The sequence below is a fragment of the Poecilia formosa genome, unplaced genomic scaffold (assembly GCF_000485575.1).
Source record: "Poecilia formosa unplaced genomic scaffold, Poecilia_formosa-5.1.2 Scaffold55, whole genome shotgun sequence".
NCBI lineage: Eukaryota > Metazoa > Chordata > Actinopteri > Cyprinodontiformes > Poeciliidae > Poecilia > Poecilia formosa.
The window spans coordinates 1,563,304-1,587,217 of record NW_006799994.1 but is presented as its reverse complement, the minus strand read 5'-3'; the positions used below and the strand labels follow the sequence as shown (position 1 = coordinate 1,587,217).

General features: G+C 37.5%; 1 protein-coding gene across 2 annotated transcripts in view; it reads right to left on the bottom strand.

Annotated features, from left to right (window-relative positions):
• mical3a (microtubule associated monooxygenase, calponin and LIM domain containing 3a) overlaps positions 1–23,914 on the bottom strand; it is a 98,874-nt gene that overhangs the window by 61,001 nt on the left and 13,959 nt on the right. The window contains exon 1 of one of the 2 annotated variants that reach the window (XM_016672042.1): positions 13,970–14,155. The exons of the other annotated variant lie outside the window; for it this stretch is intronic. The gene's annotated coding sequence lies outside the window, so the exon portion shown is untranslated. Of the gene's footprint in view, positions 1–13,969; positions 14,156–23,914 lie in introns of those variants that run through there. 2 annotated transcript variants of the gene reach the window in all.

The window sequence follows — 23,914 nt, the reverse complement described above, 5'->3', positions numbered from 1 at the left end:
TTAATGAGCACCTTAAGAACCCACTCATCATGATGGAGGCTGAGAATTACGGTAGCACCATAACACCAATTACAGAGCAATGTACCAACAGGTGTGGCCTCCTCTTGGACAGCAAGTAGGCTGTAAAAACATCAGCGTCGTTAATAACTCTCACTTCCTGTGGCTGGCGGGTCGTTCTGCGTGGCCCAGTTAAAACAAACCATATGGCAGATTTTAGGTTGTTACTGTAAAATGCTACATATATCACACTTTTTTTCTTCACCAGAAATTTGGGCCATGCTTAATTTTCAAGCCTTAAGATGAATCATCAACCCAAAGAAAAACATTGTATGTAAACGGAGTTAAAGTACTCACAGACCTAAAGTCAACAGAGGGATTAAGTTTACACCAAGTGAGACAAACACGTCTGGACTAGATCGTTCACCGTCAATGATTATAAAACAAATCAATTATCTAAACAAAAATGATAATTCTGTTATTTTACCTTCCAGTTAATTCAAATAGGGATGCATCAATGTAACAATCAGGAACAACAGTATTTATTTATGGCCAATAACTAATAATCTGCATCAGTATCACCAGCTACATTTCCATTGACCATAAAACTGCACAAATTGAAATTACTAAAATGAATTCAGCTTCATGGAAACACACCGATTTTGCATAAACGTTGTCTTAAAAATTTCTATCATGTAAAAAAAAATATTTCTATCATTTATTCTACTACTGTTTATTCCACAAGAATATCAATAAATATCAGCAAATTTGAAAATAAGACTAAATGAAATTATTGTGTGCAGCTTAGTGATACAAAGATCCAGGATTTGATTGAGAACCAGAGAAAGAACTAAAACATGGAGGACAGCTTCTCTGACACTCTGGACACCAGACTTTGTGTCTTTTGACTTCAAGCTGAGTACAAACATTTGGCAGAAATGAAGTTGGCTTCTGGCAGAAGCGTCTCTGGACCATCTGGCCTTTGAATCACTGCAGCTCACAGCTCAGCACTTCAAAAACTGAGACTCCCTCCGATCAGCCTGGAAGCCTGTGCAGCCCTGAGGCCTCCACTGTTTGAGTTGTTTCAGAAACTGACATATTAATGCTCAGCACTATGAAAACATGTTTTCAGTCGAATGAATCAGTTCATTTGGTTCCTCTGGGAACCGAAGCTCAGAAAGTGCAAGAAGCATCCGGTACATGTGTTATACGTTTTCATCTTTCTGTCTGACTAATGCAAATGAAACAAAGAAAGTTAAGCTTAAGTCTTTTTTTTAAAAGTGAATCTTATCCACCGATCTTATCTAGCCTGTCAAAGGTCCAACAATCAACCACTGTCCTCTTTGGCTGTCCAGTGAGAAAGGTTTGACTGACAGACCGGCCCACCAAGTTATGTCTGCATATTTACAATTAATAATTGAACCACTGTTGCCAACTCAACAACCTTCTTGCTATATTGAGCAACATTTCATAAAAATTGGTACCGGTCAAAATCAGAATTGGCAGGTTAAGCTTTTTAAAAGATCAGTAATCGGCCAGAAAACTGCAAACTGCCAGGACTCCCTTTAAAGGGAGTCCTGGCTAAGAGGCCGAAACAAATACAACACAAAAATAAACCATTAAAAGAAAAAGTGTTTCAGAATGGGATATCATGCGGTGTTTGTTTGGTAAACATCGCCTGTAGCAGCAATGTTAAAATCGGATATCGGCCCAGATTTTTATATTGATACAATAAATCTTAATAAATACATTGAGTGTTCTGGCAAAGATGAGGAACAGCTGGAGAGGTGGCTAAATGTTTGCAAGCCAATGCAGGTCGAAGCCAGTTCCTTCACATTAGATTGTATTTTTTCATAACATAGACATGGTTATTTTAATACAAAAAGGTAAGACAAAGAATTTAATTTCTATTTAAAATGCATTGAAGTAGAAAAACTAAGCAAATCACACTGGATTCTCAGCGTCTCCAATAAAATCCTGTGTTTGCATTTGGGATCTTCAAACTCCTGCTGACCTTCTTAAAATATACCTCATATAAAAGGCTAACATCACTGCAGGGGGAGATGGGCTCCAAGATCAATACTGGATCATTTCTACTTACTTCTGCTGCCAAGACAATCCGGTCCAACCCAAAAGAAACAGGTCCAGACTCGGACCGGGCTCCGTTTCATCTCCATGTCTAACGAGCTGCATCAAGCCCCTGCTGAGCATGTCAGCGTATTTAACATGGACCAGCTTCCTGAAGACAGGCCCCAGAGGGACAAGCATGCAGATGACAAAGAGTCTTTCTATTGAAATTCTTCTCAGTTAAAGCTTCAACTCCACTCGCTCCAATCGCTCATGAATGTCAATCCTGATTAACAGGCTTCCTGCCAGAACTTGCAGCAGCGAATTCACATTAGGAACTTTCTAAAACGTCTCTTCTTCTACATCTACCACATGCAATGCAGCCATGAACACTGAATCCTAACAGAACAAACCCTCACAGCACTGAATAAAAACCTCCAGTTTCTTTAATATTTGCTTATCTGACGTTCATTTGAATTTTGCTATGCTTTGGTTCCATTCATCAGAGAAAAGGATGTGTAAACTGAGATTATAAAACAAAACAAACAAGTCTCCAAGTATTAGTCATAGCCCATGTATGATTAATACATGTGCTAGGATGAGGTAAGGTGAAAAGAATAAGAGACAAAGAGAAAAGGGTTCATTGACCAGTTCAACTGAAATATTTCTGTTTTGTGTTAATTTAATCAAAAGAATAAAGAGATTTATCCAAAAATAACCTTCCTCCACACATGCGGTGTCCCAAGATCTCCCAAATAAGAGAAGCACATGACCTGGCCAAAAACCTTTCATCTGAATTAACATGAACACAGTTTTATTTTATGAGTTCATTTCTTTTGCTAATTTAGAAGCTCAAAAAGCTTTAAAACAGAAATATCATTTATGTTCCACAACGGAGAAATTTCAGTGCAACATTAACAAAGTGACAGGCAACAGCAGCAATAGACTCAAACAAAGATAGAATATAAAAAATATTTATAAAAAAACAGAATAAGAATAAAATACTGCACAGTAAAAGCAACATTTCAACATAAACAGCAACTGCATGCTCCAGTTAGGAGGAATGTGCAGAGTTGGGTTGGTTAAATAAAAAATGCTACCATAATTGAGGTTTACTTGAAGCATTGACTAAATAACACTGATTCAAGGCAGTTCAAGGTGACGAAACGAAAAGCTTTAAATGAGAAAATACCAAGGTAAATAAAAAAAACACAGCAGGACATGTGAATTCCACGTACTTCATCTCCGTCTTATCATCTAAGACAGGGCCCCACTGCTGGGTGTTCCAGAAAATCCCCTTCAGTTCCTCATTTTAAGACAGTAAAACAGAAAAGCTCACCAGTCAGCTGCATGTTAGACACACAAAGCCTCACCCACTGAATGCTTCACTTCTGGCATGACTTGGTAAAACTACAGTACAACTAATGACTGCATCAACACACACTAACAACACTAAAGGTTTGGAATTAAACCTTTAGCAACAAGGCAATTCAAAGAGCTTTAAATGACTCTGCTGTTTATTTTTTATTGAATTAACTGAGATATTATGTGGCTATAAGTCAACATTAGAAGTTGTGATAATTCACCTTTAACCTGCCACAGCTCATGACTGCTTACAAACATGATAAGGAAACATTAGATATAAGTAACTATGTGTTATTTTTATTAAGATTTTTGATTTAAAAAGGAGTAGTCATAGATAAATGAAGTAAAAACAGCTAAAGTAGTTTATGTATATCCGATTTGAATGTCATTTACACAAGTGAAACATTCTGGGACATTTTCTCTTCAGATTTGTCATATGAAACAATTTTAGGATTCAATATAATCTGATTAGGTCAAAGTGCATTCAGGCTACTTTGCAAAGCTTTGCTGGGACATGCAGCAGCAAACCATCACAAGGTCTAATCCTGTCACATGAACACCTGTTCTCTGTAATCTCAGAGAAAGGGCGCGGCTGTGAGAAGATCTGATGGTAAATAAGCAGCATGTGTGTGCAGACAAGTGAAGCGCTGGTCTTCTGACTGCTTTACTGACCTTTTAACCAAGGTTTAAAAATCCACCACATCTGGCTGCTTACAGCCTGTTAAACAACTGCAGAAATCAGGAAGGCCAAACTGACCCAACTCTAACGGGAAGAAAATATTTATGGCATTTTCAGGAAAGAAAAAAGAAATGCAAATCAATAAGTAAAACACTGTTTATGCTATTGTTTTCTCCGGATATATCTGAACTTCTGCTAAAAATTGAAATAAAATCCCATTTATCTTCAGCTGTCGTTACTTATAGAGCTCAAAATGTCTCATTAGTCCCTTTAAGAAGAGACCTTCCAGCAGGAATGTGGACCTGCTCTGCTTCGCTGTGTTATGCAAGGGCTGATCTGGAACGGGTGTTAAAGCCGACGCTGAGCCTCAGAGGAAGGTGGTCCCAGAGCAGAGTTTATGAATAAATATCAGTTCGGTACACGCAGCAAAGATCGATTAGTGGCAGAAACAAACTATTTTCAGCTTAATTTGCCTTGAGCAGTGACTGGTTGGAAAGTCAGTCAGTGAACGCACCGCACCAGGGAAGGCAGGTTTAACACATTTCAGCAGCAAGACAATTCAAAGAGCTTATTAAACAGAGAGATTATCAAAGAGATTATGAAAACAGAGCAAAAGAAACATTGCAGTAACAAAATAAAGGAAAGGGGGAAAAAAAGCTGGATTTACAGACCTGAAATAATGATGTTCCAGTTCGTGTTATGAATAGACAGTCTGTCAAAGTACCACAGGAATCAGAAAGCTAAAAAATGGATTTTTAGCCTCGAGTTTCCCCGACGTTTGTCCCAGATTACAGGATTAAAAACTGAATGCTGCTTCTCTGTGTTTGGTTCTGGGAATGCAGAGCAGACCAGAACCAGAAGACCAGAGGGGTCTGGAAGGTAACAACAGGTCTTTAATGTATTTTGATGCTATTCATACACACAGATGAGTTTCTCTAGATCCTGCTGGGACCAAACAGGTCCAGAGATCTGATTACAGGACATCTGAACTTGGTCACAAAATTCTTGAAAATCTCATAAAGGATGGGTCAGCTGAAAAAACTGCAACAAAACACAGATTTTATTTCTATCTACATGTTTAAAGAATCAAGTAGTATATTAAAATATGTCACACATCAGCAGTGTATAAAAAGCAAGTGTGACCTTCCTGGCTTGACTTTGTTGAATCATCTTCCTCTTTCCTAGACGGCTGAGCAGAGGCCGGCCGGCCGGTCGGTGTGAGAACAGAGCGACTGCAGTAGGAAGGTAACCCAACACTGCAGAGCGTGCTGATAAGATTTACTGAAGAACGAATGAAAGTAGATTCCTCCTAAACTATGCTTTAATCCCCGTCACTTATTACAAGCTGCAGGCGGGAGTCAGATCATACCCGACAGGTGGAGTACAGATCATGTTTAAACACTTGATGAAAACTTGCTTGGCTTGAATTCATGTTTCAGTAAATAAACGTAAAGGATGGGTTAGAGAGGTCGGGTTAACAGGAAACTCACAGAAGTCCAGTCTCAGAATAATCCCTGTATTTTACTGTAATATTTAGATGAGGATTGTTTCCATTAGAAATGTAACAAGATGCCAAAATCATCTATATTTTTACTTTATTTACAGTTTTTCTTTCTACGTTTATTGGAGCGATAAAGTAAAACACATAACTTTCTCTCTTCTCTCATCCCAGTGACCCAACCAGCCTCTGATTGGTCCTGATACAGTGGACTAGTGGTGCACCGAATTTTCTGGCTAATTATCCATCTTTAAAAAGCCTGACCTGCCGATAACAATTTGGTCCAATACTGACGTTTATTTTTTCCTAAATGCTAAATACAAAGCAGCTCAGTTGGAAACAGTAGGGTGACTATTGTTACTACAGCAAGAAGCAAGAAGCATATTGTTGGTTCTTTAGATTACTACAACATAAAGAAGAAACCAGATAAACTTTTGTTCACTTTGACTTAAACACCTTGATGATCATTATATTTACTAGGAGGATGATCATCATTTAAGACTGCACTACCAAACCTGCCTTGATGAGAATCCCAGGTAGTTGCAGTGAGAAAACGCTGGGATCTGATAGCAGTAATTCAGACTTCAGCCCTCAACATTAAAACAGAAAGAAAAACTCTCCAGAGAGTTTGGTTTTGACTTTTTTTTCTGGAAAAGAACCATAAGTGGGCTTGTTTCTCCATCAGAGCTGCCAGAGAAGAATTTGTGACTTGTTCACATAGGCAGATAACGAGGACTTTAAGCTCCTCCAAAGACAAGCGCAGAGAAAATGTGAAATATGATGTGGTCTTCGGGGAGAAAAAGCCTGGCTTGCTTTGGCTCTGCACCGGCAGATCCTGCCTGAAAAGCACAGGATGTTTTCAACGGGCATGAAATGAGGACAAATTGGTTTCAACAGACTCTAAAACTAATCATGCTGCTGCAGAGCTGCTAGGCAGCACCTGGCTGCTCGGATTAGCGCAGCTCCTGCAGTAATAAGATGTTTCGGTTGTTGTCTGGACCTCTAAACAGGTTTGACTTTTCACAGGTTTACTGAACGTCAAAAAGGAGCATGTAGATTACAGAGTCCAATAAATTACAGCTCCTGACTAATGAAGGGTCATCATCCCAAAAACATGACACGTTTTTATTCTTTCAACGCAGAGTTACAGGTACAGATGAATTTATGTTTCAATAACAATAAACTCTAATTGGTGATGTTTATCTGTTCTGTTGGCTCTTCAATAAAAAACATTTTAAAATATTTATGCATACAATTACTGTTTATGCATGAATATAAATCAAAATTATTTTATGAGTTTAGTCTTCATTTATTCTTTGAAGTGTAACTGTGTTTGAGAGGCATTAACCAATTTATGGCAAAAGAGACGGTTATGAATTTTAAACACTTTATTTAAAGGTTGTTTTGTCCAGAAAGAAGGACAGAAAGAGGAGAACGGCCGGGAATCACGAATCTTTTCAGTTCAACTCAAAATTAATTTTATCATTACTGCAATAAATAAGACAAAATATCTATACAAATACTTTAGGGCTGAAACGATTAATTGGATTAATGATGGTGAATCGATTATTAAAATAACTGTCAACTATTTTAGTAATTGACAAATCACTAGCTGAAGTAACTAAGCCAAAGCTGCACAAAAAAATTATACATTTTGCAATTCAGATAAAACATTTTTTTAAAGCTGTTCTTTTTATGTAAATATGTTCTACTCCTCAAGTGGCAGTTTTAGCTTCACCTGGTCCAAATTCTGAACAGAAGTATCCTCAAAACGCATTTCCTTAGCTCCATATTCATCCTTTGATACCAATAATCAAGCATTCACTAATGGAATGTGATTTTATTGTATTTTAGTTAAAGAGATGCAATGAAAAGTCTGCATCATGTGCCATCTTTTTATCCAATTAATCAATAGAATAACTGACTCAGTTCACAGGGACAGTCCTTTTCCTCTGAATAGACTCTAACCAGCTCACTGCCACCTCACTCATTTGTAGGTGAGGACACTTGAACCAAACGTCACATCAAACAGAAAATGAGAAGCTCAAGTTCAGACGTTTTAGATAAAACTCCGCCGTTCAGACAGGAAAGTAAACCTGCTGCAAGGGTCAGCAGACTCCCAACATGTCAACAACCTCATTGGCCTGAGCTCAAGAATGCATCTGTCATACTGACCCACTTCTGACCTCAAAGGTGCAACATACTGCCAAGTCTTTAATTCACTGCCCAGAGGGGAAAAAAACTAAACAAACAAAAAAAATCTCTAAACCAGATGAACAGAGGTCATCTAGTAACTCTCACACACACTTTACCGTCAGCCGTCATGTTACTGCCTGACTGGCTGCAGGGAGAACAGATGAATTCAACTAACTCTCATTGTTCTAGCAGGACACAGAACCAGATCTTTTCACGTGGGCTTATGATTGATTGATTATGATTATTGTCATAATCGGTTAATTAACTGGAGAATACAGACTCTAAAACATGAACAGCAGCCTCAGACCAGTTTTAAGTCAAAACTGTGCAAAGAATATCTATTTTTTCCATTTAAGATAAAATGACCAAACTTTGTAAATCTGTTCTGCCCAGAACTCCTCAAGTGTTTATTTTTGTTCATGTATCTTTCATATTGTGAAAAATAAGATTAAGTAGTTAAATGAATATGCAGAATTGTCAGACTAATTGATTACTGTAATAACCGTTAGACGCAGCTCTACTTTTTACATCCTCATCTTATATCTCGTTAAGGAAAAGTGAGCAACCTGAGCAGCATCCTGATGTCCTCCTTCACTCTGACTCATCCCTGAGGAACACCGTGACCTCCCCCTGAACACTACTCAGCTAAAAGCAAACAGAGCAATTACACCTTAATTTATTTTTATTTCCAGTAATCATCTGCTGAGGAACTTTAACCTCGCACAGTTAACAACGTGCCATTAGCATGCCGTTACCCACAACTCTCCTTTTAAGGGCATACAGCAGTCCAGACTGGCTAGGAACCGTTAGCTACACATCAGCAGGGGGAACCGCCGCAGACCTGGTGGGTGAAAACCTGACGGCTGTTACTGGAAACACAGCAGCAGCTGATTTCAGACGACTTCCTTTCAACTGGGCTTTTCATGTTGCAGCCACTTCCAGATCCATGAAGCCGTGTGGGGCGACGGGGAGGCACAGTAAGGAAGGGACTAACGTCTCCCCTCTGAGAGACGGTCTGCTCGTCCTCTGCAAGCTGCTTCCAACACCTACACACCAAGGCAGGCCTTTCATTTCATTTGGTTTTAAGGGCGTTCCAAAAATAGATTCACGTTTACCACGATTTACTACAACTCAGAATAGATGCAAACATAAAACTACTTAAAACTTTTGCAACAGGGTGGGGTGTTCTGACGTTGCAATGGAGACGGTACTGGAACATACTCATGTCCGGAAAGTACCACAACTAAGAGAAAACCACAAAAATTAAGTGCGAGATTCAACCCATCAATGTTGGATTTAGACTCATTTTGGTTTTTACCAAATTCCCAGGAAAACTGAGCTTGACATGAGCTTCACCATGCACAGCAAAGTTCACAAAATGAACATTTAGCACTTCGGAAACACCGCAGATCTGTGGAGACTAGCTAAAGCTCAGCCAAGGTACGACGTTCCCTCCAATAGGAGGCATGTCCTGTGATTGGTCAGAAGTTTGTTGCCGTGTTTTATATATTTGTACAATATGTCGCTTCAAACACCACCTGAATACTTTGGACGAATTATGTACGCTTAAATACAATTTTTCACTAAATAACTACAAAGACTGTCAAAGGGCTAAAAAGGTCTGGATGGAAACTGCCAAGTGGTCGTACACAGAGGAGGCTGTCTGCAGAAAGGTGGCGCTCTCCCTGTGCCTGGAGGGACTGATTCCATCTAAGCATGGCTTAATATTTAAAAAGAAATGAAAGGGACACTTTAATGCCTCCATTTGTCGTTCTGTCTTCCAAAGCAGACGGGAGTAGATCATTAGGGTTAGCGTCATTGCGAATAATCGTTTTGACTCAAAAATTGATTCTGAATCGATACAAAAATCAGAATCTAATCAGATAGAAAACGGTTCCCAGAACCCTCACTATACTTAATGTTGACCAACTGGGAAATGAGTGTAATCTGTGTTATGAATTATGTCCACACATGGACACAAGCAGTAATTATGAGTAATGAATTTAATAAAAACCAAGCCACTGCCGCCTCCTTTTCTGTCTGCTGCTGACTCAACCAACAAGCAAACATCCTCCTCCTTCGCCGCTCTCCATCCTGATCCCACTCTACAGACGGCAGCAGACCCATCTGCCTTCAGAGACGTCCAGCTTTCCGTCTGCTGCAAACCAAAACTCACTGAAATGTAAGTAAAAATTAGAATCAATACCGTCGGTCAATAAAACAAACCCTCACTCAACTGAGACGGGATAAGTGTATTTGTCCGACAGAAATGCTGTCGGCTCAAGTCTTTCCACCTCGTTGAACCACAGAATGACTCTTGTTGCTGTGACATAATGTATGGACCAAATCTGGGTCTGGAAGGAGCCATTTGTTTTTGCAATATTGAGTCCAGCATGAAGTCAACCTGCAAGGCTGCAAACAGGAAAACAAAGGCATGCATCATTCAGGAGCAACATTTACACACTTCCTGTTCAATCAGGTGAATAGCTGTGCAAATCTTTGAATCACCATTTTAAAAACTCACTGCTTCGAATAGGTTACACATTTAACCTGGCTTATTTAACCTTCTTAAAGGTTTCTCCTGTTTAAATTATTTTACACAACTGATACCAATTTTGGCCAAATTCAAATGATTTACACAACACAGAGAAACGACATGCCGCAGTTTCTTTCATAAAATCAAATTTCACAGAAGATTACAGGATCATTCCTGTTTAAGAATTAAACCATCTGTTCTCAATATGTCATATTTTCTATTCTAATGAATAAAAGTGAATTGAATGCAACCAGAATTGGAGTTTTATTTGCACTTGCATGTTTTTGTCTTAAGACTAATCATAAAAGAAACATATCCAGAACATTATTGGTCTTCAACTATTGCTGAACCTCGGTCGAACAAGCAAAAACTTTCAAATCAATCAAGACTGATATCTGATCAAAAACTAGAATTAACTGTGAAAATATTAGCTAGCGTATTAGTTCTGCAACTCGAATGTTGCTTATCATTTCTCAGCAGCGTTGAAAATAAAATGTGAGGCAGATTCAGTAAAAAATGTGGTATTTCAAGCTACTGAAGACACAGATGCAATGTGAAGAGGAAAGGTATGGAGGGCTGATCCTGCAAAAATTGGCAACAAAGACAGAAATAAATAAAAGGATTTATATAGTAATTAATGTGGTAAATATTACATCCAAGAAAAGGTACATGTTAAGCCTGTCTTAAATATACACTGTGATATAAAGTAATATTTATCATTTTCAACAGCATTATATTAATATTATCAATATTTAATTTCCCATTTTATTTTAATTTTTTTATTAGTTACCTTTTTCATTTATTATTTTCTCATTTCATATTCTGTATTTAATACAATGTTTTGCTGTTACATTCTGTTTACTTTTATATAATTTTGTCATTTATTTAATAATTGTTTTATTATCATTTTTAATCATACGTTGATTTATTTTCTCCTGTATTAGTTCATCTTTTCATTTACAATTCTTGTTTTCTACTTATCTGTTTATTTACAGATTTCTTTGTTGTTTTTCTCATGTTCTCTTTTCTTTTTCTTTCTGATTCTGTAAAAGATAAAGTGACAACTTTACCTGTTTTTACTGCCAATTATGGCAGGATAAGTCCTCCATAGGAACTAAGGAGCTTCTGAAAACTGGCTAATTTATTAAAGAAACATTTATACTGGAAAGACATGAAGCACGTTCAGAGGAAGAAGGAAAAGATGGAGGTGAGAGAGAAGAAGTAGGCAGCAAAACGATTACAAATAAAACCCAAAGAATTGGTGAAATGGCCAATAAATTAATTTTGTTTTTCTCATTATTATTCAATAAAGTGATTACTGTGGAGATGGATACCGCTGAAAAGGATTAGAACAGGAAAACATTATATGATGAAGAGAAACGAGAGCTACCAATGAAGCTGTGACAACCAATAGGGAAAGAAACAGTAATTACAGTGATTCTTGAGAATAGGGACAAAATGGGTTTTAATTTTCCCATAATTTTTTTTTGTTTTGTTTTGTTATTTCTCAACCTTATGTATGCAAATATGACAAACAATGTTTTGTAAAATGTAAAGATGCTAAGGTGCAGGCTCCCAGTTGCAACATTTTTTTTTTAAATTAAATTTTTAATCGACCTGACCTAGAACGCTGTCATCACCATCTGATAAAAATAAATATAAAATGATTTTTAAAATACCCTATTAGTGATATTCTTACTCATTTTACAGACAAATGCTTCTCAAGAAACAAAAGAAATATTATTTAAAACCAAAAACAACAAAAAGTCCATCTGATGGAGCTGACAGTGCATGACGGACTTGACACAGAACTGAAGGTGATGACAAACTAGTGAGTAAAAATAAAAACTTGATACATGTGAAGTAATGCAATTTATGTAAAATACATTTAAATTAATTAATTGCACATTTAAGTGAGATTTGACAATTTCACTGAAAGAATCACAAAAACTCTGATGGAGTTGATATCTGACGGAGTTGACAAAAAGCCAAACTACCTCAATTTATAGAATAATATATGATGTTATTCTGAAGGAGGCCATATTGTAGCTCATCAGGTCCATGAAATCTTTACAGTAAACCTAAATTAAGCTTTTATTTCACAAAATTTCATCAAAGTTTTGTAAATTGTCAGTTATGGTGTTGACACATCATGGTTGTGACAAGCAACTTAGGAATAAAACGGAAGAAAAAACTAAAGAATAACATAAGCTAACCAGAGCTAACTAGCCCTCCTAGCAAAGGAAGAGAAAGGAAGAGGTCATGGGGTCCTCAGAAGTTCTGGTGCCCCCCAATAATGCCTGATTTTTTTTTTTTTACATTCTTTTCATGTCTGACGGTGTTGACAAAAACTAGGGACAAATTTCAACGGAGTTGGAAAATATCAAAAAATTATTTTTAATTCAATGTATTGATACTGTTATAATTATTTATATGACTACTTATACTTAATTGTCATAACATATAATTTTAGTATTTCTGTAATTGCTTTAAACTATTATAATGTGTTGAGTTCTGCTCGGGACAAGGGATTTTACAGCCATCATCCACCGACTACAATGTTTAAAATAAAAAAAAATATTCAGCCAACACCAGGAAAATATACATTGCTGTGCTCACATGACCAAGGTTAGTTTAATCAGATATTTGAAAGAATTATATTTGTTGTATATTTTATTCAAATTTTGTACTTTATCCATATGACCTGTTTTGTCCCTATTCTCAAGAATCACTCTTCAACTACAGTAAGAATGTGACTAAATCTGTAGCGAATCCCACAAGTAGTACCATTTTATCCCGAATAGTTTCCCATTGTTACAAATGTTTTTCCCAACAAAAATTACCTTTAGGCTAAATAAAGGGGCTGCCGAAGATCATTTACACAAAACACAAAATGATCTCTAATATTTGCTGAAGACTTCAAGAAAACATAATTAAGCCATTTTTCTGATTTCCGTTTACAACACTTTCGAGGTTTTAAAGTAAATCAGGATACAAACAGCAGCACATAATTCCAAGTTTTAAAACACTGCAGACAACTAAGGTTTCCTCACCCATCTCATCTTGGCATTGTGTAAAATTTACGTTGATGCTTTCATTTGAAATAGATTGTTCTGACATGCAGCTCATTTGAAAACATGCCTATTAATAGTTATTACAGACATCTGTCCATATGCTGTAACTGTTATTGATGCAAATAAGATAAACACTTCGAAACATTGCACAGCCTTAGATATCAAATTCTGCTAAAACCAGATTGTTTTTGACGCCTTTATGACCTTGCCCCTGCATTACTCATTTCTTATTTGCAAACACAAAACATACACTTCATGTTTCATTATGAGACCGCTTGCTGTCACCATGCAACACATTCCACAGGCTGTCCCATTAAAACCGTGGCTGGCAGATAACCAGAGCAATGCACAAGCAGGGAAACGTGCATGTGTAATGTAGATAATAGGACATGTCAGATTTATTGCAAGTGGATGCAGTTAAATCCTTAGTGGCTGCATTAAAAATCACCAGCGCGTTTAATTTGCCAAACGTGCAAAAGGTGCAGTCCACTGATCCCACGGCAACCTAAGGAAAACACACCGCGTTAGTCCGGCTGGCGGGAGGAATGTCATCCTACCTCCGAATCCTTCAGCGGTTAAAATCCACTCTGATGCGGTAAGAATAAATCCATTTTCGTGGGAACGTCAGCGTTTTATGAGGGAATAAAAACAATGATGATATGAATTAGCTCTGGCCGTTGAGCCCGGAGGAGAGCAGAGAACAGTAGAGAGAGAAGGCGCAACTTGAAACTGACACAGAGCGATCGGTCCAGACCATAACGGCAACCATGGAGGGGGAGTTAGCAGTTGTTAGCTAAAAATCACCGAACCAAGAGACAAACTTCTACAAACAGTCATTTAAAACTACAAAGAACAATGAAAATAGTCCCTATATGAAGCATAAACTGTCGTTTACGAACTTGTAACTTTATTTTTTGTTAGTAAATTGTGTCTCACCCCCTCGCCCTGTCTCTGACTTCTCCTGCATGTTTTAGCTCAGTTTAATCCGATTGGTCTCTGCCAACGTGACGCAGCACAACTGCTACGTTTACTTGGTGTCGGAAACAAGACAGACGCCCAATGTCAAAGAGAAAAATGCGTCAGCGCGTCCGCCATATTGTGCATGGCAAACTCGCTTTTAATGTTTAGTGATACAAAAAAATAACTCAGCAAATCAAATTGTTATATCTTTCATTTAGTCTATTATTATTATTATTGTAATCATTATCAATAATAATAATAATATATTTTATTTATACTGCCTTTATGTAATTTTATTATTGTTTTCATTTTTGTTATATTATTTAATTACAAAACAGAGCGGAATGACAACTAAACCAGGTGCAAATTGTAAAAAAAAAAAATGTTTCTTAATTTCTCTATTTTGCTTTTTGTTTATGATCTACATAGTATTTTTCTATTTTGGAATGATGCCTAACATATTTAGATCAGGGCTTTTCAAACGTATTTTCAAATGTTCAAATCTGATTTTAAGACAGGATTGAAGGTCTTTATGTTTACACTTGTAACTCTGATATTTAACAGTAAAGGGCAATAAGTACTCTTTTTACATAAACTTGATAAAATTATTTCTCTTCAACAAGTAGCTAGCCTTTCTTTATGAATTTGAATGAACATACATGAACTAGAGTTAAAGTGCAAAAAGGGCATGTAATACCAAAACCACTGAGGTAAATGTTAAAGATACCTGAAGACAGGTAGAAATCTTTAGTAAAAGGATCTTTTCACAGGCAGATGTTTCCCAGACTTCCGCTCTGTTTTAATTTGCTTTGACAATTCGTCTCATTACATCTAAGCAGACTCCACACATCCTGGACACATTGGTTTAGGATTTTACCTTCAGCTTATTTGCACTAACACAACATGCCATTAAAAATGGATAAATATTGGGTGAACAAAGAAATATATTTCTAAATTGTTTCTTTAGCTTTTATTTTGCTTCCTCTGTATTTATAAATATTATCTGTACGCTGTGAGGACTTGAAATCAAAGTCAAATTCCTTGCTGTGTCTTCAATCTGGGCCAATAAAACTGATTCTGATTCTGCTGCCTGTGGTCAGGTCCCTCCCACATGGCTGCTGGTTCTAAAATAAGACTTGGACCGGATCTGGACTGAACTGCCATTCGTCCCAGGTCAAGTTAGGAGTTTGGACTAAAGATTCACTGGTTGATAGAGCTTTAAATTCTTGCAGCGTCATGTTAACCTCTGTGCATGATTACACACCATAGAAAATATAAATCACTTATCTTAGCAGGAAATTCAGAAATGTGGATGTTATCAACAGAAGACCATAAAAAAGGCATCATAAATCAATAAAATAATAAAAATAAACTGTGTGTCATTCCGTTAAAATAACAGGGAAAATCCTTTATGATGTGTTGTTTCTAATTTCTGAGTTCTTATGAGTTTTTTGTTTAAGGGTCTTTATAACACAAAGAATCTATAACTTCCACAAAAGTCCATTCGTCTGCTTTCATACACAAATTGTGCAACGGGGTTAAGTGAGGCTAAAGTTAGCTTCAGTGGAAGACCATAAGATTACAACTCTGGAAAATTATAACGTCCAAACAATTACTTTACAAGGAAAGACGTTGCATAAAAATGATTTACTGTAGCGAGCCTTTGGCTGCTCTCTGCAGACAGAAATATGTGCCACTGATAAACTGCTTTGTTCTTTTTCAATCACAAAACAATCTTACATTTGTCTTCCTGCTACAAAAACATACAGTATTTTCTTTATCAACGCCTCACCAGTTGTGATTATTTAAAGAATGGAGGGAAGAGATAACTGAGAATCACTTAGTGAAACCTCTGCTGTTTGTCAAAGGAAATGGTAAAGATCAAATGTTAAATTAAATCACAGGAAAACAAAAAGGAGACAATCAGATCAATTTCCTTCACTTTGATCACAAAAGGCCTTTTATTTTTGTTCTCTGCTCTGATTGGACTGTTACAATCTTCTCTTAGATCAAACTCCACATTAGGTATTACATCATCATTCTCTCCTTCTTTAACTTTCTGTCAACTTCTTCATAATTTTGTTTTTGAGACTAAAGACTTAAAGTACTTATAATCTCTTTCAAACAGTTTAAAGTTCAACTTCCATACAGCCACATAGCACAACTCATACATTGTTCTAATGATGAAAGAATGTTTTCATTGCAAAATGTCTATTCCACCTAACAGCATGAGATCAATAATAAACAATATCTGAAAGTTTTCTTAATTTTTCTTAATTTTTGACTAATACTTTGTTTTTTTCCATCTACAGTTCTTACTGCATCACTAAAGAAGGATGAATTGTAATTATTTAGTAAATGTGTTTCTGTCAATGTGATTCTTGCAGGTAAATTTTGCATTGCTTCCCCGTTCTGCTCCTTTCTTTACCATGGAAAGTGTTCCTGACTCAGAGCTCAGGGGTTTAGCTGTGTGTGTATCAAAGCTCCTGCTGCTTTAAAGGGGCAGTGTCATGTAAAACCTACTTTTTTATGGATTTACATCATTTTAATCCCTTCATCAAAAATATACCTGATTCTTTCATATGTGTTTGAGAAATCCTTTAATCTCCATGGCAACCATTCAGCTGTGCTAAACGGCTGGGTGGACCTAGCTCCGCCCTCTGCCTTCTCCTCAAGCTTCTGGGTTTCTGCCTCAGAGAGCAGCCCTTCTCCAGAGAGACTCCCCCACTCAGCTCCTTCAGACTAGCCAGCAGCAGTTAGCAAACACCTAGGGGAAGTGCACATCTGCTGAGATCATTCCTTTAGCTACTTCTCAGTGAAACACTGGCAAAAATGTTGTTAAAGGTTAAATAGAGGAGCCATGTTATGATTAGTTGCTGAAGGCAGAGTTTCAGAAAAAGTAGGAGTTTCTAAAGAGACGTAGGCCCAATTAAAAGATGCTAAATTACAAAGTAAGGTTTCTTTTAAGTCATTTCTGATATATATGTCATATTTTTAACAACATAGTTACTTCATTGTGCTATAAAATGGCACAGTGTGCCTGGTAAACAAGCTTCCTCAGTCAGCTTCAGCCAAATTTACTTCCATTTTCCCAGCTGCATTAGTCGATTGGTTTCTCCTTTCTCCTTGAACATTTCAACCAGTCTGCAAAGAGACAGTATAGTTGCCAAGATGGTGAGCAGCACATTGGACCATTGATCAGAGCTCCTGCATGTGCATGGTCCAACCAAATTCCTGCCCAATCGGCGACAACTGGACAAGGCAACCCACAACGAACAATTATACTGAAAGATTTCAGTTAAACTGGCTGCCCAAGAGCACAGACCCGAAATGACACCATCGCAGCCCGCACACGTTCCTGTCCCAATTCACACCTATAAAGAGAGGAACACACTACTAATGGAGACCCAACTGAGCCAAGCATTAACCAGATAGAGTGAAACCTGACTTTCTAGTAGAGGCTTTTGCGTTTTTATGTGATTTTTTTTCATGTGGCTGTTTTCTTTCCTGTCCACCCCAGTTAGTCCCAACAGAAGGTCACAATGAGCCTGTATCTGCTGGGTGTTATATTTTCTGCTTTATTCTATTTTTACATTGTATATTAGTTTTTGTAATCTGTCAAGGGACTGCAGATGCAAATTCAGTCTGGACCCAAAACCGGATCTGGATTTGACCTGCTTGTCTTGCTCAGTGCCTTCCAGTAACATTTACTGCAGACTGATGTCAAACTGAACTATATATCTCTGTAAAAACAACTTCACATTTTTGAAACTCTAAAAATGTCTTCTTATCAGGAAAATAATGTTTGTACATGCAGTCAGTTACAATCTAATAAAAAAGGCTCCAGCTGAAGCGCAATTTAAAACGTCTGAACTCCAAAAGTGTTTTTAAGCCAGGAAATCCCTGTTTCCAGCAGCACAAGGACATTCTACATATGAGGTCTCCAATCAGAACAAGCTGCCCTAGTTGGATTTGCACGGATTTGCTAATTAAACAGAACCACAGGAGGATGCAGAGAAGCAAACAGGTCTGCTTGTGTGAGAGTGAACTGGATAGAGAGAGGAAGAGAGCAGTTTAAAGCAGCAGGAATGAAAATAAAGGCTAAATCACTTGCTGCCAGATCACAGTACATCAGAGAGAGATTCACCACATTATGGAAGTGCCTTTATCAGAGCTGAGCTGCTTGATCTCACCACGCCTCTGTTCACTATAGAGATCTGTCATTAAGGATGAGAGGACACTGACTAAAGCACACAAACAAAGGCCATCTCCCTGAGGTGAGGTGAGGCGCGCCGCGTTCTCAGTGGATCACAAAAAATTCACATGATGTCACCTGCAAAATCCTTAAAGACGCACCATCGGATATTTATCTCAATAAGTGGATCCGAGTCAGTCATCTGGGTTAGCTGTGGCTGGATGAGACGAACGGACAGACTTACAGCATGGAGGGAAAACGGGAACAGGCATCGGATCCAAAAAGGTTTCCCTCCCTCCGGCTTGCAGCGTTCGATTTTCCTCCTTCCTCTCCGTCTGCCTCCTCTTCTCTTGCTCTTCTTTCTCACCACAGCAAGATGCTGCCTGGACCAGGGCTCGTTGTCATGGCAACCAGGAAGGGGGGCGGGGGACACACCATGTGACCAGGTCTTTCTGTGTACTGATTGGCCGGATGCAGTGAAGTAGGAAGGAAGAGACGAGGGGTGTCAAATCACCCACCAGTTCCCAGATTGGAGGAATCCTCAGTGAGACGACACAAAGGCTGCAGAGGTGGACGAGGCGGATGATTCCTGACTGACTTCTGGACACCTGTCTGGTTGGGATGTCACTTTTATTCAGGTGTTTCGATTAAGTTCATCTGTTATTCTGCTGAGCAGCAGAAAAAATAACAAATCTGCTAATCCATCACATTATCCTCCTACACAGGCTGCAGAGGAACACCGAACCAAACCGGATGCACAACAGACAGGAGTACAAGTGACTAAAACATGAATCAGAGAGAGAATACACACAGAGGGCTACGGCTGCAACCAACAACTATTTTAGTAGCTGATTATTCTGATCAGTAATGGATAAAAAAAAATCGGCTCCTTCTGAAGGGTTTTACACAATATTAAAAGATGCCAATTAACAATTCAATTCCTTTTCTTAAATAAGAAAATAAACATTTCATTGTCTGAAATGCAATAACAGCGTTTCTCTAGTGTGTGCTTGATCATTTATAGTAAAGGATGAATCTGCAGCTAAAAAAATACTACTATGTAAAAAGTTCAGGCCTTTCTGCTTGAAATGACATTAATACAGTGCAGGGCTGATCAGTTGATTATTATAATTACTTGATTGTCCAATTAATAATTGAATAGCAAATGGTGATTATGAAAATACTTCATAGAATTTGAACCAGGTGAAGCTAAATCCACTATTTAGAGCCACTTCAGGAGTTCTGGGTAGAATGTAGTTATGGACGACGAAGGTGTCTAATATATATAAATAATTGTATAAACTCTGAATATGTTGTTCTTTTAGCAAAATGACTTTTAGGAGTCTGTACACTATTTAAGAATTAATCAATTACTAAACTAGTTGAAAATTATCTCAATAATCGATTCATCATAACTAATCACATTAACCGTTTCAGATTATCCAGGAGTTTTTCTTACTCTCATTGCTGCTTCCTTAGATAACTTACATAATATATTAATTCTGATGCACTGTACCATAATTAGGGATGTGAATGTAGCATTGGAATAAAATGGAATAGAATATAATTTATCTAAATTACACATTTATATTTGGATACAAACTGAACCACTTTGTACATTTAAATGACATTTAGTGCCAAGTAAATAAAACTGAATAAAATTAAATTGTACCTGAAACATCATGCTCTTAAACCAGTCACAGATATACATTATGCAGATAAATGCTTCCAATGCCATAAGTGGGCAGGGAGCTGTATTAATAAAACATGCACTGCTGACTCCAAAGCCATCTGGAAACTGTTGTTCAGTGAGAACAATTTATAAAATTATCACAAAAAATCCCCTTCCAAATAATTGCTCCTACATCATCTACTGTATTTAGTGGATTTTTGTTAAAGAAATGGCCTTTAAGTGACCTTTTATTTCTTGTTAATTTAGATGAAAGAAGGTTTTTTTAAATAAAAATATAAATAATTATTGTTCACAATTCTAATTCTGAAAACAGTCCTGATTGATATTAAATGTATGCTTATAGAAAGTAAATAAAGCAGAACTAAACTGGAGCGTTGAGGCTGGATCGCCCCTCTGTTCTCCTTCATCCTTGAGAAAAAGATCAGTCGGTGGCAGAGATAATGAGAAACAGTTATGCTAATAGATGGTCCCGTCATGTTCATGGCGGCCATCAGGAGCCAGTCACGGGCCAATGAGCTTCGAGCTAAAGAGGAGGAAGAGGAGGAGGAGGAAAGGTCCGACTGGTAGAGGAATGTCATTCATTAACATTTCTGATAAATCTGATCTCTTCATGAGCTGAGATCAATATTTATAGCACATGGAAGAAAAAAAAGAAATGATTTTCAATAAAGAATGTAAGATTTGATAAGTTTAAAATGGGAAATCATTAAATAATTCGATATTTAAAAAACTGAAAATAAGATTTGAATCAGTATTTAAAAAAATCTAATATAAATGACTGAAAAGTAAATTGGTAGGAAGAAAAAAGTTGGCAAACAAACTTAGCGGGTCAGAGAAAAGGTCAAGCATTGTTAGTCTGCTTGACGTCATGATTAAAACAACATTCCTGAAAAAGTCCAGATGCATATGAGGTCAACATTTAGGAAAATAAATAGAGAAACAGAGACTAGAAGTTTAACTGTGAGAGAACTAAACACCTTAGATCAGATTAAAAATTAGGTGATTTAACAAATATGTGTTCTTCTCTACAATCTGAGGCTTTGTTTACACAACAGAGCCTCAAAACGTTGCTAGAAAAAAAAACTCAGAAAAGAGCAAATTTTACATTTTTCAAACTCATACATTTCAAAGTTTTTTTCGAGAAAATTTCTGAAATTAGTCTCAAAGTTTTTGAGTTTTTTGGTGGAAATTTACTCCTCTCTCTCTTTTTTTAATCTACAATGGCTCTAATCAGCCGTTGTATAAAGCAGGCATAAAAGAGAGGAAAAGCAACTGGAGTTTGCAGGTGAAGCAAGATGGATTTTCTCTACTGAGAAAGCCAAGAAAAACTGAAGGAAGCACAACTATAACTCCATCTTCCATTAAACTGTCCACGTACAGAACAGTAGGCAGGAATAAAAGGTAAAAGTCTGAACATTTGGATGAACGCCATGAGAACGCTCTCTGTTCAGACAGGAGTTCTTCCAGGAACAGCTCCAGTATTTTAGGTAACCCGAATCAATCCAGGCTGTAACTCGAACATTTAATTTCCTCCAGAACTATGAGCGCGAACCCTGAGCAAACACCACGTAAATCAGCCTCCCTCTGCCGCCCCAGAGCATGATGGGGAGCAGAGGGTGTGTGTCTGCGATGGTAGGGGGTCCTGAGGAAAAAACGAGTCAGAAAAGTAAATAAAAAACCCACAGACAGTGGCCGAGCGAAGAGAGAGAGAGACAGAGAGAGAGAGAGAGAGAGAGAGAGAGAGAAAGCCAGATTTCAGGAGGTCTGATTGTGGTCAGTCTGAGCCAGTCTAAATTTAACTGGATGTGTTTAGAAGACCTCAGAGCTGTGTGAGCAGCGCAGCAGCCAGCAGTGGTCAGGGCGCGGCTGCAGCAAACCCGTTTCTCACCCCGCTGTCCTCTCACTGCGTCCACGAGCTGCTCTAATGCTGCGCCATAAATCCTGTCATTCCACAGTGACAGGGGTCACGGTGACCCTCTGACCTGTGTTAAACATGTATAACACCTTCACAGTTAAGAACCAAAGCAATTATTCAGACTACGGGCTTCTAAGGGCCCAGAATGAGTCCAGTTGTGGCCTGTAGTTAGAAAAACCCAGGAGTATTTCTACACCAGACAGTAAGACCGACCAAAAGTTACATAAATCTGTTCCTGTTCCACCTGAATTTGTCCCTGACATATGCAGTGTGCAAAATGTAGGAGTTCTTAGAATTAGTGATGGGATTCAATTAAAATGTTAGGGTCTGAAATTAATTAATTTTATTTTAATATATCATCAAATAAGCAACATCCTCAATTCTAAAACCCTTTTTGCTGCTAAATTATTGAATAAATAGAAGTTTGAGCTCAACAACAAATATATTTATTGTTTTTCACCTGCTCTCCAACCATCAGATTGGAGCAAACTGTTATTCTTCTTTAAATGTTTTGTTTCTTACTCATTATGTAAGTGTTCGTCTGGTTGGTTGTGGTAATTAACTTTAAGTGCTGTCTAATTTGCCCTGGAGGTTTCAGTAAAATATTATTAATTAATATTAATATGATCTCTGGTTAAATACAAAATATTTGCATTGTTTAAGAATTATTAACTGTGGCTGAAAGATTTGCGACACCTCTCTTAAATTCCTTTATAAGATCTGTTCTTTTACCTTTCACCAAATCTCAAAAGCTGCCAGATGGTTGTTTCTCTTAAGACAGTTTTAGATAATATTTAATGTGTTATTATCCAAGTTTCAGTGATAATATCTCACATTCCTTTCTGTTTCCAGCTCACCTTGCACTGCAGGTACCCTCTTTAGTTCATCAGCGTTTCTCGCAATGTTGGCTGTTGTTGTGATAAAGCAGCTCCAGATCAGATACCAAACAATGACAGAACATTCTGTGTTTCTGTCCGAACCGCCATCAGAGCTGCTTTCTCTACTGTGTCTTTCTCAGCTCCGCTGCTCCAGATGCTGATCCATCTGTGATCCGATCCGCAATTTAATAGAGGCAAAGCTTCTAGAAAGATATAAAGCTAAGTTACTGTAAAAATACATATTCTTTTACATTATTCTGAAGCTCTGTTCATGTGACAATGTTTCCAAAAACGTCTTTCTGTTAAAAGCGACCTATTTTGCTTCCTTGAACAGGTTAGGATAGGTTAATGGGCGATACTAAACATGTTCATTACATTTTTTGCACAAAACCCGTCTTAGCTGCAAACAGATGCAGTTATACAACCGTACATCTTTGAAAAGCATTAGTAGAACCTCCTGCACAACCAACCAGAATGCAGCAAGTAGTCTCTGAATGGCAAGTCAACAACTAAACTCTTGTCTTTTCCAGCAGCCATTGTACATTGTCCATTGATTACGACTCAACAATCAGGAGGATTTTGAAACTTCTCATTTTCTAGACACCAAAAAACATGGACTTATTGTCAAAAACTGTCTGGGTGTTTTATTAAGGGTTTGTGCTGCTTTTAGAAGCGTTAGAAACTCAAGTGGAAGTACAAAAATGTGCAAAATTTGAATTTTGCATAATGGCTTACATTTAAGAATAAAAATAAATAAATTCACAACTCCACTTTTATTGACACTTCTGGTTATAAAAGGACAAATACTTTTCATTTATCTTTTTATGTGCAGTTGGTGGCTGCACAAAATGAGCTTGTTAG